Here is a 21,739-nt window from a genome sequence, read left to right on the forward strand (position 1 = left end):
GCAAACAATTCCAACTTAGATGGCTTCTCTCTGCATTTTTGAAGCCCGGGTGGCCAAATGTTCACAGCCCTTCATGGCACATGGGAGAGAATTGAGATGCCCAGTAGAGAGGAGGAGGAGAAGGCAGGTATTGCAACTTGATTTTGTTGATATTTTGAGTGCTGATTGAAGAATTTGTGGGAGAATTCTGCCTATGGGAAGCTTGCCAAAACCAAAGACTGTTAAACAGGTTTCTAACACTTCCACAGATCCTGTTTATGCGGCGGAAGACCGATAACTGATGTTGGTCTTATGGAAGAAACAAGGGAAGGTGCCAAAGGAGGGAATTTTATTAGGTTTAGACTGAGAACAACGTTTGGATCAGCAAACACGGTTTTTCTCTAAGATCACTCAAAGGGTGGGTACCAGCCAAGTTACTGTAATGTATGAAGAGTCTATACAAAAGTGAAAGACATCCATCTTTACTCTCAATAGTGGAGAGGAAAAAAACTGTAGCAATAAGAGGTTGTCATAGCCCTTGTCGTATTGTGGATTTTAGATTTTTTTTTTTTCAAGGCAATAACTAGTTATTTCAGGCTGGTAGATTTTAAAGATAGAAAAGAAACAGTCGGGTAGCATAAATCCCATATTAACATATGTAGACAGCGTCCCACTGGTAATAAGACAAAAAAGAGTCAGTATTTGAAGTGTAAGAATTTTGCCAGAATGGACTGTGTGATCCCCAAACAAAGGGGAAAATTCTAAAAAATGTAAGAAAATGGAAAGTATCAGAGATGCATCCACTGAGGGCAAGGACAGTAAGAGTTTGGGTGTGTCATTTAAAGTGATTAAAAGAGGCAAAATTAAATAGAAATGAAAATAAAGATGTAGAAATAGAGAAATAGCGGACATTCACACGCCATTATTAGAGAACACATAGTTAATTTTGTTTGTTGAAAATTTTACGTTGAGCCTTATGGGAAATCTGGGCAAATGTAACAAAACGTTTTGCCACAGGCTATGAGTGGTGGTGAGTTGTTACTGGATTTCGTATGATTCTCTGTGAGGAGAGCAGTGGGATGTGAAAACTGGGGGGCGAGCCTTTCGTTTTACCTGCCTGATGGAAAGGAATGTCTGCAGGAGAACTAATGTTTTGGAAAGCTGGAAGAGACAGAGGGCAGGAGGAATGTGACCAGAGAGATGACGGACGGGGAGATCAAGGCTGAATTTCTTACAGGGAAACCAGCGAAGTTTCACCAAGAAGTGTCAAAGAAGGTTTGTGTTTATAAGACAGGAGTTGAGGGATTTAGAGTGAGGACATTCAAATCATCCTTTAAAAGCTGCAGGAAATAGAAAAAAGTAGGGCAAAGTTAGGGATGCCACATGTTGTTTTATACAGCAGGCTTCTGCATAAGGCGAGCGTAACGTCCCCAAGGGGATCCCATTCATCCAGGACAGCGTTGGGAACAAGGATGAAACATCTCATCTCCCCAAATATCACGCAGAAAAATATTTTTGGACTCAAGCAGGCAAGATTATCAGGGAAAGAAGAGGCACAGAGAAGTGACTTGAAAGAACGTTCTTTTTCAAGAGAAAGACCATGGAAACAAGATGTGAGGTTAATAATGTCTTGTTAGCCTGGTGTAGCTTAAATGTGGGAAACTCTGAGTGATTATTAGACTCCAGAAGTACTAGTAAGGTGGATGAAACAAATAGAAATATAAAGATAAAACAAGTGATGATTTAAATAAAATGGAATATGAGCATATGGATTTTATAAGACATTGATAGGGCATATTTCTAGAAATACAGTTTGGGGAAAATATAAATCTATGCATTGAATATATTATTTTGATAACGTGCATTCAGTGGTAGGAAATTAACGGAGTCATTTAAATAAAAACTTAGAAACATGAGGAATCCTCTTATATTTGGAGTTAATAGGATCCTAGGCATCCTGTATAGTCTCCATGTGACAACATTTCTATGATTCTAAGATATGCTTAAAAGTAAGATTTTTCTAACCACAGTTTTAATTAGGCTTCTCTGAAGACGCGAGATGCCCTGGGACGGCTGCAGATGCAGCAGGTCATTCCGGAGACTCCAGGAAACCTGTCAAAGTTAGACATAAATCGAAGGAAAATGAGTGACCATTTCTATAGCTCAAACTGTATCCGTGTCAAGCCAGAATAACAAGCAACAACAAAATCCTGTCCACCAGTTATTTATACGACACCGAGACCATGGTTGACTAATTTTTTTCCCCATCAGAATCAGCCAACTCTTTAAGTATCATATAGAGAATATTTTTGTCTCCACTTGGACATATGCTCTAGTGGTGGGATTAGGCAAAGAACAAAAACAAAAACAAACAAAAAACAGAAACCCCAAACCCAGTAGAGAGTTTGTTCTTTTTTTTTTTTTTTTTAAAGATTTTATTTATTTATTTGACAGAGAGAGACAGTGAGAGAGGGAATACAAGCAGTGGGAGTGGGAGAGGGAGAAGCAGGCTTCCCGCGGAGCAGGGAGCCCAATGTGGGGCTCGATCCCAGGACCCTGGGATCATGACCTGAGCCGAAGGCAGACGATTAACGACTGAGCCACCCAGGCGCCCCGAGAGTTTGTTCTTTAATTAATATAGTGACTAGCAATTCCAATAAAGAAAAAGCACTGGACTGCAGTCTGGACAGACTGTCTCTTAGAGGAATAAGTAGTTGAAAAATAGAGCATCACAGGAAGATACTGTCTTCAGGAGGACGGGCCTCAGGTAATAGGAACAAAAGTCGACTGGTACCTTTGTGACTTCTGGTGATCGCAGGGGACAACTAGGCAGCCTGTTCCATCAGGATGAGCAGGCATACGTACCTGCCGGCTGTTATCACTTAGCCGGCTCTTCTGTCTGAGCCTGCAGAGCTCCAGGTCAGCAGGATGGGGATGGAAAGCTAGCTGCAAGAGTCCTGGGCTGTTTACCCTGTGGCGGTTGTTGGCTGCGCCGTGTTGCTCTGGTCTCAGGGCTCTTCAGCAACGTGGAGCCCCTTTTATTTTTTATTTTTTAGAGAGAAGGGGGAGGAGTGGCAGAGGGAGAGAATCTTAAGCAGGCTCTGTGCCCAGCTCGGAGCCTGACGCAGGGCTCGATCTCATGACCCTGAGATCATGACCTGAGCAGAAATCAAGAGTCGGACGCTTAACCCACTGAGCCAGGCGCCCCAATGTGGGGCCCCCTTTAATACACCAGCTGGTGGGTTGCGTGTCAGGCTATGGCAGGAAATGTACACTCAGCATTCGAGGGCATTGTGTGTGGTCATCTTGGAAAACATGAAATCCAGAGACAGCACTTTCTTCATGTTAGTGTGAAGGGCAGGAGCCACGGGGCCCTGGGAAACATCTCCAATCTCATCCAACCCAGGCCCTGCCATGAGATTCTCTTGTAACCATAGGCACCTCTTTCGATTAGGCTCTGTCACTTGGATTGTGCTTCCTGGCATTGTTGGGAAAGGCCAAATCCTGCATTTTTTTTTTTTTTAAAGAGAGAAACTGGAAGAAAAATAGTCTTTTCAATAACCTGAAGTTCAGTATTAAAATACAAGGATGGTAGCAATAACTACAGAGCTCTGCAGAAATCAAAATTTAATATACTCCCTCCAAAAAAGTAATCATTCAGAATCCTTTTGTGCATCTTTTCGTGATATAGGATTTGGGATGTTCAGACAAAAGACTCACCAATCTTTAAGAATAAAGGATTACTGTGATAGGGACAGGAGAAACAACAAACAATGAATATGATTAAAATATTAGTTAATATTTTTTACTCTATGTATATCATTGAAATACTGCCAACTGTATATCTATCTTGCTGGTGAAGCAGATGAATGTGATATTATAACACTGGTCACTGCCCAGCAATGATTGCCCTACATTGTTTGGCTCTCTCTCACAGCGCCAGGCAAGGATTTTTCATTAAATGCATCATTTACAGCTCGCTGCAGTGGTTCCACGAAGTCAATACATATCCTTAACAGAAAGCAAAGAATGAAGCATGTGGAAAAAAAAAGAGAGACACAGGGTATGGGTCCAGCAGTTGCAGGAGCCCTGGGCGTGCATTCCATCCAGCCCCGGCTCACTGCCAGAGGCTTTGATTATAGGCAAAGAGTAAGAGCATGCGTATCCCCAGATCTGTCTCCTCTGATCTGGGTGCCCTCGACCATGGGGCTCTGAATCTGGGAGTCAAATGGGAAAGAGCAGGCAAGTGCAATTTGGGGGGAGGTTTAAGAGGCCAGCTAAGATATTCTCACTGTATCTTAATCCCAAAGATAACAGGAAATATTTTGCTGAAATGGAGTAAATGATCATGAATGACTTTTCTCTTTCCCATCAACTCTCGAAACCTACCAAAAGGGGAAGCATAGTGAAGTTCCCTTCTCAGTGATAATTTGGGCATCATTCCATAATAATTTGTAAGGGAAGTTGCCTTAATTGGTTAGAGATCTCTGAAATGACACCACGTGTACATTAGGAACTCAGGTGGTATAATTCACTTATTTCACAAATAGTTTCTGAATCCATACTACGCGCCAGACACTTTGTGAGGTAAGAAGGATAAAAAGAAATAAGGGGAAACAGTCACTTTCCTAAAAAAACATTGGGTTGAGCTAGCAAGCTATCATAAAGCTGAAGCCATAGGAGGAAGGCACTTGTCAAGAATCCTGAACAAATAACTGTATTCAGGTAAACGTGATTCTGTTTGCAAGGACATAGTTCTATCAGTGACACAGGAAAGTTAATTCATCAAAAACTTCACAGCTTAATAGAAGGAACCCCCCCTCCCCGGGATTTTTATTACTATGTTATTGTTATTACTTTGCTTTATATAAACTGGTCTGTCTATAAAAATAAAACTAACAGGTTTTTTCTATCAAGAATGTAAAATTTTTACTGTTTTAAATTCACTGTGTGATTAATATAGCAGGCTAAGTAAGTTAGCCATGTGTTTAAGGAGAAGAGAAATGAGTGTGATCCTCATGGAAAGTTGCCTAGAGACCTTGAGTCTATTCCTACTCTTTGAGTCTTTTCCAGTTTCTCTTCCTTTGGTTTGCTTCAGAATGTGTGCTTGGGAAGGAATCCTGAATATGCCCGGAAGGAAAAAGATACTTCCTAGGATCCTTGATTTTTAGGGCAATTTCCCTCCCTTTTTCAATGGCTTTTGATGGTTTAGAACACAGTGTGGATGAACAAACCCATGGAGCGTTTATGGAGAAAGTTGAGGACAGTGGCAGAGCATTATTTTAAAATAAAAATCCTTCACCAGCACAGACTTACTTTTCTGACCTGCATTCCAGCCCCAGCAGCCAAGATACCAATGAATCTGTAGGAGAAACTGGGTGTAACAGATGGCTTCAATGCTTTTCTGTTCGGCCCTGGTTTCTGAGAATTTAACTAGAAAGTCAAGGGAGCATTCTGGTGAGCAACCTATCTGATCTGAAACAAACAAACAAACAAAAAACCCAAAGGAGTTTGGTTTCACAGGGGGAGTCTGGCTGCTGGCTGCTTTGTCTTTTAGTTTGCTTCTTTCTTCTCTCTCATGCTTAGTGTCCCGTCCCAATCATGGTTAAAACAACCAGCTTTGCATAACCCAGCACCATTTAAATCTCTGCACTTGCTGAAGCAGATCCAAATGTCTTTTTTTTTTTTTTTGCATTTAGTCATTATGTCTTTTTTGTTTGTTTGTTTGTTTTAAATTTTTTGTTACGTTAATCACCATACATTACCTCAGTAGGTTTTGATGTAGTGTTCCATGATTCATTGTTTGTGCATAACACACAGTGCTCCATGCAGAACGTGCCCTCTTTAATACCCATCACCAGGCTAACGCATCCTCCCACCCCCCTCCCCTCTAGAACCCTCAGTTTGTTTCTCAGAGTCCATTGTCTCTCATGGTTCGTCTCCCCCTCCGATCTCCCCCCTTCATTCTTCCCCTCCTGCTATCTTCTTCTTCTTCTTCTTTTTTTTTTTAACATATATTGTATTATTTGTTCCAGAGGTACAGATCTGTGATTCAACAGTCTTGCACAATTCACAGCACTCATCATAGCACACACCCTCCCCAATGTCTGTCACCCAGCCACCCCATCCCTCCCATCCCCCAACACTCCAGCAACCCTCAGTTTGTCTCCTGAGATTAAGAATTCCTCATATCAGTGAGGTCATATGATACATGTCTTTCTCTGATTGACTTATTTCACTCAGCATAACACTCTCCAGTTCCATCCACATCGTTGCAAATGGCAAGATCTCATTCTTTTTGATGGCTGCATAATATTCCATTGTATATATATACCACATCTTCTTTATCCATTCATCTGTCGATGGATATCTTGGCTCTCTCCACAGTTTGATCCAAATGTCTTTTGTAAAAGAATTTCCCATTTGGATATAGATCTTTAGAGTCCTGTTTTTTCTTCTCTTTTCTCTCTTTTTATTTTTTTGCTTACAAATCTGTTATTTTACCTGTTACCTGGAATCTTTGGTGGAAGATGGAAATGAAGGTGCTTGAAAATGAAGGGCAGGAGGAAGTGGAATTTGGTTGTTTTACATAAGTCATGGGAAGTGTAGTAGGGATGGTGGCATTTGTAGAGCTACTTAGAGTAATTGATGTCTTCCGAAATTCAAATATGGCTTTTAGATTTTGTTATTTGTCTTAAACCATTCAATGCAGATTTTCATTTCTGTGTTTCTTAAATATGAAATGCTCAAATCCACAGAAACATGGAAACTTGCTCTCTGCTCTGCTGTCGCTAAATTATGTATTTCTCGTTTGGAAGACTTTCTAAGTTGACTATAAATAAATTAACTCTAGTTTTGAATAAATGAAGACATTTTTTATTGGTATCCTCAAGATGCCTATATGGTTTCAGGGTTTCAGTGACTTTTTCTCAGGTAAAAACTTTACACCTAAAACATTTTATTCACCTAAATTAATTTTATCTTTTCAAGTAAGGTATTTTAATCATAATAACATTATGGAGTTTTCTGGCACTATTAAAGTTTAAAATGTAAAAATGGTATACAAACAATAATAAGAATGAGAACAAGAACAGTGCTAGATTTATAATAGGAACTTAATAAATATCTGTTGAATGAATTAATAAATGATAATCACTGGTATTTTTTAAATATTAATTATGTGATAGGCCCTGTGCTAAATATCTTTTAATTTTTATTTTTTTAATTTTTAAAAAAAAATTTAATTTAAATTCAATTAATTAACATATAATATATTATTGGTTCCAGAGGTAGAGGTCAGTGATTCATCAGTCTTATGTCATACCCAGTGCTTATTGCATCATGTGCCCTCCTTAATGTCCATCACCCAGTTACCCTATCCCCCCACCGCCTCCCCTCCAGCAACCCTCAGTTTGTTTCCTATGATTAAGAGTCTCTTATGGTTTGTCTCCCTCTCTGATTTCATCTTGTTTTATTTTTTCCTCTCTTCCCCTATGATCCTCTGTTTTATTTCTTAAATTCCACATATGAGTGAGATCATACGATAATTGTCTTTCTCTGATTGACTTATTTCACTTAGCATAATACCCACTAGTTCCATCCACATCCTTGCAAATGGCAAGATTTCATTTTTTTGATGGCTGAGTAGTATTCTATTGTGTGTGTGTGTGTGTGTGTGTGTGTGTGTGTACCACATCTTCTTTATCCATTCATCTGTCGATGAACATCTGGGCTCTTTCCATAGCTTGGCTATTGTGGACATTTCTGCTATAAACATTGGGGTGCAGGTGCCCCTTCGGATCACTACATTTGTATCTTTGGGCTAAATCCCTACTAGTGCAATTGCTGGGTCGTAGGGTAGCTCTATTTTCAACTTTTTGAGGAACCTCAAACTGTTTTCCAGAGTGGCTGCACCAGCTTGCATTCCCACCAACAGTGTAAGAGGATTCCCCTTTCTCCACATCCTTGCCAACATCTGTCGTTTCCTGACTTGTTAATTTTAGCCATTCTGACTGGTGTGAGCTGGTATCTCATTGAGGTTTTGATTTGTATTTCCCTGATGCCAAGTGATGTTGAGCCTTTTTTTCACGTGTCGTTGGCCATTTGTATGTCTTCTTTGGAGAAATGTCTGTTCATGTCTTCTTCCCATTTCTTGATTGGATTATTTGTTCTTTGGGTGTTGTGTTTGATAAGTTCTTTATAGATTTTTGGATACTAGCCCTTTATCTGATATGTCATTTGCAAATATTTTCTCCCATTCTTTCAGTTGTCTTTTGGTTTTGTTAACTGTTTCCTTTGCTGTGCAAAAGCTTTTTATCTTGAAGTCCCAATAGTTCATTTTTGCCCTTGCTTCCCTTGCCTTTGGCGATGTGTTTAGTAAGAAGTTGCTGTGGCCGAGGTCCCAGAGGTTGCTGCTTGTGTTCTCCTCTAGGATTTGATGGATTCCTGTTTCATATTTAGGTCTTTATCCATTTTGAGTCCATTTTTATGTATGGTGTAAGGAAATGGTCCAGTTTCATTCTTCTGTATGTGGCTGTCCAATTTTCCCAACACCATTTGTTGAAGAGACTGTCTTTTTTCCATTGGACGTTCTTTCCTGCTTTGTCAAAGATTAGTGAACCATAGAGTTGAGGGTCTATTTCTGGGTTCTCTATTCTGTTCCATTGATTTATGTGTCTATTTTTGTGCCAGTACCATACTGTCTTGATGATTACAGTTTTGTAATAGAGCTTGAAGTCCAGGATTGTGATGCCACCAGTTTTTGTTTTCTTTTTGAACATTCCTTTGGCTATTCAGAGTCTTTTCTGGTTTCATACAAATTTTAGGATTATTCGTTCTAGTTCTATGAAAAAAGTTGATGGTATTTTGATAGGGATTGCACTGAATGTATAGATTGCTGTAGGTAGCATAGACATTTTATCAATATTTGTTCTTCTAATCCATGAACATGGAACATTTTTCCATTTCTTTGTGTCTTCCTCAGTTTCTTTCATGAGTATTCTATAGTTTTCTGAGTACAGATTCTTTGCCTCTTTGGTTAGATTTATTCCTAGGTGTCTTATGGTTTGGGGTGCAATTGTAAATGGGATTGACTCCTTAATTTCTCTTTCTTCTGTCTCATTGTTAGTGTATAGAAATGTAACTTGATTTCTGTGCATTGATTTTATGTCCTGCCACTTTGCTGAATTCCTGTATGAGTTTTAGCAATTTTGGGGCAGAGTCTTTTGGGTTTTCTACATAGAGTATCGTGTCATCTGCGAAGAGTGAGAGTTTGACTTCTTTGCTGATTCGGATGCCTTTTATTTCTGTTGTTGTGTGATTGCTGAGGCTAGTAGTATGTTGGGCTTCTAGTAGTATGTTGAACAACAGTGGTGAGAGTGGACATCCCTGCCATGTCCCTGACCTTAGTGGAAAAGCTCTGTTTTTCCAATTGAGAATGATATTCGCTGTGGGCTTTTCATAGATGGCTTTTATGATATTGAGGTGTTTTCCCTCTATCCCTACACTGTGAAGAGTTTTAATCAAGAAAGGATGCTGTACTTTGTCAAATGCTTTTTCTGCATCTATTGAGAGTATTATATGGTTCTTGTCCTTTCTTTTATTAATGTAGTATATCACATTGATTGATTTGTGGATGTTGAACCACCCTTGTAGCCCAGGAATAAATCTCACTTGGTCATGGTGAATAATCCTTTTAATGTACTGTTGGATCCTATTGGCTGGTATCTTGGTGAGAATTTTGGCATCCATGTTCATCAGGGATATTGGTCTGTAATTCTCCTTTTTGGTTGGGTCTTTGTCTGGTTTGGGGATCAAGGTAATGCTGGCCTCATAGAAAGAGTATGGAAGTTTTCCTGCCTTTCTTATTTTTTGAAACAGCTTCAGAAGAATAGGTGTGATTTCTTCTTTAAATATTTGGTAGAATTCCCCTGGGAAGCCATCGGGTCCTGGATTCTTGTTTGTTGGGAGATTTTTGATTACTGCTTCAATTTCCTTATGGGTTATGGGTCAGTTCAGGTTTTCTATTTCTTCTTGTTTCAGTTTTGGTAGTTTACACGTCTCTAGGAGTGTATCCATTTCTTCTAGATTCCCTAATTTGTTGGCATATAGTTGCTCATAATATGTTCTTATAATTGTTTGTATTTCTTTGGTGTTGGTTGTGACCTTTCCTCTTTCATTCATGATTTTATTTATTTGGTTCCTTTCTCTTTTCTTTTTGACAAGTTTGGCCAGTGGTTTATTGATCTTATTAAGTCTTTCAAAGAAACAGCTCCTAGTTTTGTTGATCTGTTCTACTATTCTTTTGGTTTCTATTTTGTTGATTTCTGCTCAAATCTTTATTAATTTTCTTCTGCTGGGTTTAGGCTTTATTTGCTGTTCTTTCTCCAGCTCCTTTAGGTGTAAGGTTAGGTTGTGTATTTGAGACCTTTCTTGTTTCTTGAGAAAGGCTTGTATTTCTATATACTTCCCTCTTAGGACTGCCTTTGCTGCATCCCAAAGGTTTTGAACAGTTGTGTTTTCATTTTAATTTGTTTCCATGAATTTTTTTAAGTTCTTCTTAAATTTTCTGGTTGACCCATTCATTCTTTAGTAGGATGCTCTTTAGTCTCCATGTATTTTGAGTTCTTTCCAAATTTCCTCTTGTCATTGAGTTCTAGTCTCAAACATTGTGGTCCGAATATATGCAGAGAATGATCCCAGTCTTTTGGTACCAGTTGAGAACTGATTTGTGACCCAGTATGTGACCTATTCTGGAGAATGTTCCATGTGCATTCTGTTGCTTTAGGATGAAATGTTCTGAATATATCTGTGAAGTCCATCTGATCCAGTATGTCATTCGGAGCCCTTGTTTCCTTGTTGATCTTCTGCTTAGATGATCTGTCCATTGCTGTGAGTGGGGTGTTAAAGTCCCCTAGTATTATTGTATTACTATCAATGTATTTCTTTAATTTTGTTATTAATTGGTTTATATAATTGGCTGCTCCCATTTTAGGGGCATAAATATTTATAATTGGTAGCTCTTCTTGTTGGATAGACCCTTTAATTATGATATAGTGTCCTCCTCATCTGTTATTACAGTCTTTGGTTTAAAATCTAATTTGTCTGATATACGGTTTGCCCCCCACAGCCTTCTTTTGATGTCCATTGGTATGATAAATGGTTTTCTACTCTTTAACTTTAAATCTGGAGGTGTCTTTGGGTCTAAAATGAGTCTCTTGCAGACAGCATATCAATGGGTCTGGTTTTTTTAATCCAGTCTAATACCTGTGTCTTTTGATTGGGTCATTTAGCCCATTTACACTCTAAGTAATTATTGAAAGATATGAATTTAGTGTTGTATTACCTGTAAAGTCACTGTTTCTGTATATTGTCTCTGTTCCTTTCTGATCTATGTTACTCTTGGGCTCTCTCTTCACTTAAAGAATCCTTTTTAATATTTCTTGCAGGGCTGGTTTAGTGATCACAAACTCTTTTAGTTTCTGTTTGTCCTGGAAGCTTTTTATCTCTCCTTCTATTTTGAATGACATCCTAGCTGTATAAAATATTGGCTGCATATTTTTCTCATTTAGCACCCTAAATATATGATGCCAGTCCTTCCTGGCTTGCCAGGTCTGTGGATAGGTCTGCTGCCAGTCTTCTGTTTCTGCCCTTGTAGGTTATGGACCTCTTGTCCTAAGCTGCTTTCAAGATTTTCTCTTTGTCTCTGAGATTTGCAAGTTTCACTGTTATATGTTGGGGTATTGACCTATTTTTATTGATTTTTGAGGGGGAAGCAGAAGAGTGTCTTAGGTGTTCCCTATTTTCATTGGAGCTGTCTTAGGAGAGAGCAGGGCCATAATGGGGTCCCTTGGTGCTGGCTGAGCCTTCATGCAAAACGTGAAGCATGTTCCAGATGCCCTTTAGAGCACAGGTACGGTGAGGAGAACCATAATAAATAGGTACTAAAACAGTGGTAGATTCTTCTCTAGATTAAGGTCAGAATTTTCCCCGGGGTGTTGCAAGTAAACACACTTTGGGGGACCAGAGACTTCTGGTTTGCTGTTAAGGTGATGTGAAGTGGAAGGAGATGGTTCCCACTGGTACGACATCTGGAGCCCACACCCCCACATTAGCTTTTATAAATCTCCTTCAAATTTTCCTTTTGTGCTTTTCCCCCCCTTAAGTCATTTTGCTGATTTAAACCTTATTTTTATTTTTATTATTTTTAAAGATTTTATTTATTTGAGAGAGAGACAGACAGAGCATGAAGAGGGGGAGGGGCAGAGGAGAGGGAAAAGGAGAAGAAGACTCCCTGCTGAGTGGGGAGCCTGATGTGGGTCTTGATCCCAGGACCCTGGGATCATGAACTGAGTCGAAGTTTGACTGAGCCACCCAGGTGCCTCTAAACTTTATTTTTTTTTTAAAAATTTTATTTATTTATTTATTTGGGAGAGAAAGAGAGAGCAAGTGGGCTGAGGAGCAGAGGGAGAGGGACAAGCAGACTTTGATGAATGCAAAGCCTGATGCAGGGCCTGATCTCATGACCCTGAGATCATGACCTGAGCCAAAATCAAGAGTCGGATGCTTAACTGACTGAGCCACCCAGGCACCTCTGATTTAAACTTTATTTTACTTGTGTCTGAATAGTAGGTTGAAAAAGGGGTAGAGAGGACAGTGATGCCTGTCCAACTCTGTGAAGGACCTGTAATATCTGGTTGATGTTACCTGTTTGAGCAAACTGAGGAACTAAAGAATCAAGGTGGTGTAGAAAAGTCCTCAGATATCATCATGGGCTTCAGAGGGAGAGAGGGCAGGTATTCTAGCTCTGAAATCTCTGCAACTGTGCAGGTGGTAGATGTAGGTGGAATGTCTCCTCTCCGGACATACCACCTTCAAGGAAAACCCATGCCCACTAGACTTGGGTCATGGTCCACTATCTAAGGTCATGTTCTGGTGAACGGCTGTGGAGCGCCAGATTTCCATGTGCAGCATGTATCTGCCAAATGATTCTCAAAAGAGAAGAAATTTATGTGGTCTTACCCACACCAGCTAGTCAGTTTTCAGTGGTAAAGGATTGACTGTACACTTTGTTAATTCCCAAAAGCCCACTGGGTGCCTTCCATGTGCCAAACACAATTCCAGACATGTGGGACACGTCAGCGAGGTAAAGATCCCTGTTCTTATGGAGCCAGTATTCTAGTGCTGTATGAATGTTTTTTCCCTTTTTTTTTATTCCTTTTAAAATACTCCAGTGAGTATGTATTTTTTAGGCATTTCACTGATAATTAAAATCTTCCATCAGATGGAAATTTGGACAGGTTAAAAAAAATTGAATTCATTTTGCTATTTCATAGTTCTTTTAGAAAAGAAATTATATGGAGTTGTGGTTTCACCTAATAGACAAAATGCTGTTTTTACATTATGCTCATATTTCAATTATCTATGCTAACCCTTATGCCTATTTCCATGGATAACTTCGAGCTGGCTTCACTTCTGGAGCTTATTCAGAATGGGTTTCATTTTTGTTTTGCTTCAATATCACTGTCAAAAAAAGAATTGGGAGATTTCCTCAGTACATAAATAGAGAGGGGAATGTATTTTGTAGTCCTTCTCTTCAGAAGGATGATCTAGATAAATTCGTACACATTTTATTTCTACCCATCACAGCACAGCACAACACAAACCACTGCAATTACCTCAGCAACAAGCTAGCAGTGCAACTATATCATTTCAATTTTTCATCTTTTCCCTTTGACTTGATGTGTGTTTTACACAGTATATCAGCAAAATCTCATCAACCCCAGCCTCCTTTAGGCTAATAAATCTCAGTCACAAATTAATCTCACACAAAAGGGTGGGGGGAAGGAAGATCACAACAGGAAAAAGCTAATGGCCACAATCAGTCACCACTGTACTTCCTCAAATAAATACTCTCAAGCCATGCTAGGGAAATTCCAGATTTTTCAGCCAGTGTCAAACTGTTATCATATTGGGCTGTTGCTTTCATTTCTTTGGCTATTTTGATTCTGTGGGAGTACTGTGACCTTTGGGTCATTGCTTATTCAACCAATGAAGTCATCGGTGTCTCAGTGACATTGGTGAAAATTGTTCACACAGCTTAAACGATGCTTATCGTTTCTCACTGAACTTGGTTTATCTTTGTTTACTTCCTAATTTTAATGTAAGAATTAGATGCATTTCTGTCATTAAAATGGAAATGTGCCCTCAAACACCTAGAAGGACCCCAGAACCTACTCCCTTGGCAGTGTTAGCATCCTCCCACTTTTTCTGGAGTTGGAACCTGGTTGATGTAGGCAAGAGCCTACATCATCATATATAAAGAAAGAAAAAGTCATATTTTGCAATCATGGCAAATGACTCAATGTCAGAGGAAACAGAAAAAAAAGTAAGATCTGGATTGTTTGTTTCTTTTTTTTTCAGTGTCCAAAGCAGAGGCCAATGTTATGAGACAATACCACAAATGAGGACATTAAAATACAGCCTTGATTGTACCAAATATGTTTTGTTAAATGTAAATGATCTCTCTGGAGAATTGTGCCAGATGAGTGTGGCACAAATGTCACTATAACCAACGGCACATGGTTACCTTTTCAATAAATCTTATGCCAGAGTCACCAAAATGTAACTCTTACTTTTAACACATTTATCTTTTTAAAAGCTCTAAAGTGGGTTGTGTCATAGTGTGTTTAGATGTTTGTCACTCAAAGTGCAAAATAAGCCCCGAATGCATTCTTGAAAATATTGGAGAAATCTGGAAACTGATTAAAATTATATGAAATCTGAGGGGCCAATCTTAGTTTTGTTAAAAATCTTTGAAGTTCCTAATTAAACATGAAAACATCGAAATATAAACACATGGTGTTTTCTTTCTTTTTTGGATCAGAATATGAAGCCATCACATGAATTCCTCTGCCTTCAATATTGTATTCAGGGTTAGCACCTGCAATTAAATTTTCTGCCATTTATCTCTTCAGGTCTCCTATTAATTGTGAAAAATGATTCAGTGGTGGCCCAAAGGAGACGGGCCCAAAGGAGATGTCACAGCCAGCTGTTGACGTTGCAGAAGGGTTTTGTTCATTTTCGCATGCCTTTGTCTTCTCTGTCTCTCTCTCAACATGGAACCGAAGCAGGTGGTGATAACCAGTTCTTTATATCTTCTCCTCTTTGTTGTGGCTTCTTGGATCCCCTCTTTAAACAAGATGAGACTAAAGATTTTTAGCCTTTCAAGGAACAATATAGCAGTAGATACCTGATCGGGCCAAACAGTGCGTGAGAAGAGCAACGTTGGGAAACACAGATGATTCCAGGATAAAAGTGCAACAGAGCTGCTACATGTTAGCCTCGAGGTGCTGATCCGCTGTCTTCAATCCCCAAATGATGAACCTATAGTTCCACAGGATTTTTTAATTTATCTATTTGGTCCTCTCTTTATTATTGGTTATTTTGCTTTCAAAATTGGAATTTGAGGTCTGAAATAACAAAGACGCAGGGATTTCTTTTTTGCAAAGCCAGAATTTCACATTCTTAGTGCTACTCTAGGATCATGAACCAGGTACCACATGAAGGGTTTTACTTACCCAGTGAAACTTGGGCAGGGCCTTTCTCTTGGATTTCTCCAGATTTCCCTCCTGCCCATCTGTGTTTATAATCCAACACAAAAAGGATACAGGAAAGTTATCTATGTGTCCATGTCAGTTCTCTATTGTTCATTTAGATTATTTCACACTTTTAACTGATATATATATATATCTCCACACACATACATACATGTAGTCTGTGTATTCTGTATATAGTCTCTATAGTCTCTCTCTGTATATAGACTGTATGTATAACAGTCTGTAATTAATAACTTTTTAATAAATATTTTCCATATGTGGGTTTCTTTAGGAAAAATTGCTGTAACTAGCAGAACAAATAAAGGATATAAATATGTTTTACTTTTATACATTCTGCCCAAACCCCCTTCAGAAAATCTGTAGACATTTACTCTTTAAACAGGAATATACAGAAATGTCTCTGTAATATTTTTTGTTCTGAAAAATCACCAAAATTCCAGTAGAAAGAAGAAGGTGAAGAAGTGGGAGGGAATCATGCCTCTTTTGTTGTACAAAATTTGTAAAAACCAGAGGCCAAAGGAACTCATTTTTTTTTCTATGAAGTTTTCAAGAATTCCTCTGTGAAATAAATTTTCTTTTAAAAATTTCATTTTGATTTATTTTTTATATTCCTTTCTCATCCTTTCTTTTTCTTTGGGGGCATCCTTTAGGGCTTTTCCTGTATCAGAAATAGCTGTTGTCAACAGTTTTCCACTGTTGGTTAAAACTTGCAGTCAGAAGCAGTTCTTAGACACCTGTTCACATGTTTCGCCCTCTCTGCAGAGTTGGAAGGAAGCACTTGTGGGCCTTTGCTCTTGAGCAGGGAGTTTAGACATCCAACAGTTTAGACATCTCCTGAGTACTAGATGTAATCAGGTTTAAAGTACGAAAGATCTTCAACCACTTCTGTTTTTCACTCAGGCACAAAACCTTGAATTTCTTTGACCATCTGGCACCATCTCCACTGCCAACACCCCAGCCTAAGCCACCATCTTCTCTTGTCTGGACCACCATAGAAACCTGATAATGACTCCTCTTGCTTCATTCTTGTCTGTGGGCCATTCTCTACACTGAAGCCTGGGTGATCTGGGGAGAGCCCAAATGAGATCATGTCTCTTCCCTGCTCTACATCCTCCACTGAATTTCCATGGCAATTAGAATAAAATCCTATCTCCTTTCCATGGCTTTGGCAGCCCCACCAGATCTGACCCTGTCCAGCACCCATCTTCTCTCCTCTTATCTCCCCTGGTCCACTTTTCTCCAGCCAGGTGATCTTCTGTCTTGCTCCTCTGCCAAGCCTGTTCCTGGTTCACTTGCTGGTCTCGTTCCCTGAACAGCTTCTCCCCCAGATCCTTATGTGGCTGCTTCCTTCTCACCATCCACCTCTTAGCTCAAGTGTTAGCTCTCTGAAAGGCCTTCTCATACCTCCTTATCTGAATAGCACCTTCCACTCACCATTTTCTATGCCATGGACACATTTTTTTTTTCTTCAGAGCATTTATTAGGAACTGAAATTATGTTACTTATTTTTCAGTTTATGTGTCCCTCTTCCATATTCCCCAGAAGAGCATGAACTCTATGATGCAGACATCTTGTCTGCCGTATTCACTAATATCTGGAACAGTAGCTGAAACAGAATGAATGCTTTATTGGATGAAGTATCATTGAAACCTTCCTCTCCTGTATCCAATCAGTTTCCATATTCTATTGATATTTCCTCCTAAATATTTCTTGCATCTGTCTAATTTTCATTATCCTTCTCCATTTTAGTCTGAACTTTATATCTTCAGTCCTATGCTGCTGGATGAGCCTCCTAACTGGCCTCCCATATTCCTTTGCCTCTTCCTCCAATTCATCACATAAACTTCTTAAGACAGTGTTCTGGTCATGTGAATTTCAGGTTTTAAAACCTTCAGTTGATTTCCATAACCTGAAGACACCTGGGTGAGCCACCGCAATACCTTCCTTTATTGTGAGAGCCCAGTGCACATACATCATTATTGTTAATAGGCCCACTTTCCTCTGATCACAGTAGTTAGCATATCCTGGACTCACAATCCTTCCCTTGAGCTCATAAATGAATATTCAGAGAAAAAGGGTCTTTCTTTCTGCTGGGCTGTGAAGCTGAAGAAGTTGAGGTTCCTGAAGGCCAGGATCCCTGATCTCATGGTGGTAGCCCATCTTTAACTAGACAGGAAAAAAACCAACACATGGAAGAAATTAGAAGTAGTTGCATGAGTGAGAAGAGGAAAAATGCTGATAATATCATTTGAGTGCTTGGACCCTGCTGTGTCTGAATTTATTTATCAATTGGGGGGAGTCAATAAATTCCTATTTTTTAATAGACTACTTTGTCTTGGGTTTCTGTGACTCTCTGTCAAGATTTCTGATTACTATGACTTGGCTTTCAAACCTTTTACAATTAGATCAAATCTTACTTCCCACTCCCGTTTTTCTTCTGCTTTCTTCCACTCTTCTCAGTACCTCTTCCCAGCTGTGGTTGTGCTTTCCTGCCCTTGACTGATTTCCTGTCATTATCATGTGTGGGATGGCTTCTCCTCTTTCTGCTTGTTTCAGTCCTTTCTGTTCTTTAAAACTCAGATTAAATTTTCCCTTCTTGGGGGCGCCTGGCTGGCTCAGTCATTAGAGCGTGTGATTTTTGACCTCAGGGTTGTAAGTTTGAGCTCCATGTTGGGTGTAGAGATTACTTAAATTTTCCCTTCTCCATGAAGTCTTGGAGAAGACTCAGCTCATACTGATCTTTCCCTCCTCCAAACCTCTCTAGTATTTCTTGTTTGTGACTTTTGTTTAAAAGTAACTATATACCATCTTATGCTATGCTATTGGTGCCATTAATCGTTTATATTATAAATTAGGATCTCAAAAATGCCACTGCCTGCAGGGGTCAGTTGATGTAAATATGTGAATTGGGCTGGTATAACATGAGGAGTGGTGGCATGGTGAATGGAGAGGTGTATGTCCTGCCTAATTGCCTAAATTAAAAATTTTAAAAAGTGTGTTGACCAAGTGAGCCATGGAGGTTGGATCTAGTCCCTGCTCTTAATCGGAAATTACGTTTTAGAGAAGAGAAATTGGGGTTAGATAGTTGTCTTTACTCTCTTCTAGGGGACCATCAATGTCACATTCCTTAGAACGCCATTTTGAAAAAGAGATCAAAACATTTTTTTTCTTAAGAGGACCAAATCATTCTCAGATTCACAGCATGTTTTCCCTGTCCACATCACATCTTGGAAGTAGAAGGGGACCTTGCAGATCATGCATTCTGTTCTTTCTCCCAATGCAGAAATGCTGTTTACAACCCCATGACAGATGGCTTCTACTTGAGCATTTCCAGGATTTAAAAGCTCGATCTTTTGTTGAGAAAGCCCATTTCTTTGTAGAGCAGCTCTAATTAGAAAATCCTTTCTCATAGCTTGACAAAATAGACCCCTTTAAACTATTTATTGTTTTTAGTTCTGTTTAACAAATATACAACATCTGCTTGTTGCAAACATGCAAAGGTATTCAAGAAGACAAATGAAAGGGTAATAAAAAAAGTTAAACCAAACCAAACTTCCTTTATGACTTGAATTATCACGACTTCTTAAGAGATTGAGTAGGATGTAGGAAAGACGGACCCCGTCACAACTAACTTCTAATTAAGCAGTGCTGAGGTTCAGGAGGCACTTTGAATACTTAAAGTTGTATGATGCTCATACTCTGCAAGCTATTTGTCACTGTTCTTATTTGTGGACCTGATACCATTGTTGCCTCAGGTTTTTAATGAAAGAGGCACCTTCTGCAGCCCTACAAGGGGGCAGTACTAGAGTCAGCTTTTCACATTTCTCTCAGCCTTTTTATTCACCCTTCTCTGTAAACACTTCGCCTGGGAGCGCAGGAGGTGCTGCCCTGTGTCCTGAAGTATCTCCTGTTGAGTCTTTCTCAGTTTGTTCTGCTTTTATTACGATAGAAACAGACTGAGATCTCCTAAAAGCCCATTTTCTTTGATTGTCAATAGCTCTAGATAATCTCTGTATTTATCTATTTATCAAGGCCCATCTGTTCTTTGGAAGTAATTTAATAATTGGTATAGAAAATGTTATATGGTAGGTTGTGATATGAGATGAGATGATATAATACTTACTGCTAGTTTCAGATTTTATTTCACTAAAAGCTTCCATCTTATGCATTGTTCTTTGTTTATTCACAGCACAGGTGCCAAAATGCTGGGCTGCCCCATAAAGTTTCTCTAGATATCTGGGCTGAGACTTGAATCGAGGGACTTGTGACACATCATAGACAAATTAGGGCACTTATTCCCTTAGTCACTTCTCATAAAAAGTTTACAACTAGTTTTACATGGATAAGGCTATAAAAGACTTGTTACCAGTTTTTCTGCTGACAAAAATGCTGGACTGAATAGTGGGAGTAGAAATTACTGTAATCCTAGTGCACTCTGTAATAGTTCATCCAGTTGATAATGACCATGTGTAGTATATTTATTTTTATTTTTATTTTTTTAAAGATTTTATTTATTTGACAATGAGAGACACAGTGAGAGAGGGAACACAAGCAGGGGGAGTGAGAGAGGGAGAAGCAGGCTTCCTGCGGAGCAGGGAGCCCGATGCGGGGCTCGATCCCAAGAACCCGGGATCATGACCTGAGCCTAAGGCAGACGCTTAATGACTGAGCCACCCAGGCGCCCCGACCATGTGTAGTTTAGGTGGAGCTCATTCTGGTCTCCTGCACAAAGACAGAGTGTACTCTTCCTCTCACTCAAAATTTTGTTCTGATGTTGAAACTTACTGATGCCAGGGCACCTGGGTGGCTCAGTCAGTTAAGCGTCTGCCTTCAGCTCAGGTCATGATCCAGGAGTCCCAGGATCGAGCCCCACATTGGGCTCCCTGCTTAGCAGGGAGTCTGCCATCTCCCTCTCCCTCTGCCCCTCCCCCCTCTCGTGCTCTCTATCTCTCTCAGATAAATAAATAAAATCTTAAAAAAAAAAAAAAAAAGAAACTGATTGAAGCCATACATGCACCAAGAGGGTATGAGAAGGCTTATTACTCACACATTGAGGCTTCTGGGGAGAGCGGGGCAGGCTTCCAGGCAGGTCTGAAAATGGGGTGAGAGAGCTGGGAAAGGAGATTGGCTTGGCTTATATTGTGGTTGTGGGGGTGGGACTGGGGTGAAGGTTTGCTTACGTGGGCTGGGGCTGACACGTTTGAACTTTTTGCTGGCACTAAAGGAGGGTGCACCCAGGCCTTCTTAGCAGCTTCCTCCAATGTAGAGCAGAAGGGGAAGAAGGACTGGTGGAACATGGAAGCTGTCAGCAGCCAAATATAAAACCTGGAACCAAAGACTTTACTATAGTGCTAAGTGTGCTTTTAGGTAAAATCGAACTTTTCTGGGCAGGTGCACTGCACCCAGGATGAAGAGCTCACAGACCTCTCACTAATTGCTTCCCTTTTACTTCTTGCTACCCTTCTCTTCCCTGTGAGATCCTTCCTGTACCCCACCCTCAGCAGAAATGTAATAGTCTTAAACTGTTGGCTCAGACTCCTGCTTCTCTTACTAAGTTTGGATTCCTGCTTATATACATTCATGTTGGGCAAATGTTTGTACTATGTATATGTGAATATAGACTACAGGGAATTCAATTTCCTTTTCTTCCCCTTTGGGTTAGGAGTGTGTATTGACTTTGCAGAACCATGGCAGCAAGTTGTAAATGATGGATGAGCAGAACATCTCCCGTGCTAGAGGAGGTGGGACTGCAGAGAGCTATGGGAGTGCAGGTGTACTTGGCCACTTTTTCCTACATCTACATTATTGGCGTGTAAATCTACTAAGTCTTCTCTACTAAGGCTGAGTTCCTTAGTGATACAGTTTGGAAATTGGCCATTGGTGTAATGGAGTCATTGTAGGGACTCTCATGTGATTGAAAAGAGCATCATTCTCGGTAAGTATGTCTGTACAGGTAGAGCTCAGAATCAAATGCTTTCCACACTTAGAAGTTTGGGAGACTCTAAAGGAGGCATGAGTAGAGAATTTGACTTGTAAAGAGATTATCTGATCCTAGATTTTCTTTTTTTTTTTTTTACACAGATTTGTTGTTTTCTGTTGTTGTTAATGCTTGCTTAATTTCAGGTTTCTTATCTTCCTCATGA

At 39.6% G+C, this 21,739-nt stretch overlaps 1 long non-coding RNA gene across 8 annotated transcripts in view; it reads right to left on the minus strand.

Annotated features, from left to right (window-relative positions):
• Window positions 1-368: 368 nt before the first annotated feature.
• LOC144379767 (uncharacterized) overlaps window positions 369-21,739 on the minus strand; it is a 65,461-nt gene continuing 44,090 nt past the window's right edge. For 2 of the 8 annotated variants that reach the window (XR_013443133.1, XR_013443139.1), the window contains 2 exons: window positions 15,558-15,616; window positions 369-2,091 (listed from right to left, as the gene is read on the minus strand). This is a non-coding gene — a long non-coding RNA (uncharacterized LOC144379767). Of the gene's footprint in view, window positions 2,092-5,295; window positions 5,413-13,542; window positions 15,450-15,557; window positions 15,617-20,643; window positions 20,706-21,739 lie in introns of those variants that run through there. The other 6 variants (XR_013443140.1, XR_013443132.1, XR_013443138.1 and 3 more) reach the window with 6 other exon arrangements.

The sequence above is a fragment of the Halichoerus grypus genome, chromosome 13 (genome assembly GCF_964656455.1).
Source record: "Halichoerus grypus chromosome 13, mHalGry1.hap1.1, whole genome shotgun sequence".
Lineage (NCBI taxonomy): Eukaryota > Metazoa > Chordata > Mammalia > Carnivora > Phocidae > Halichoerus > Halichoerus grypus.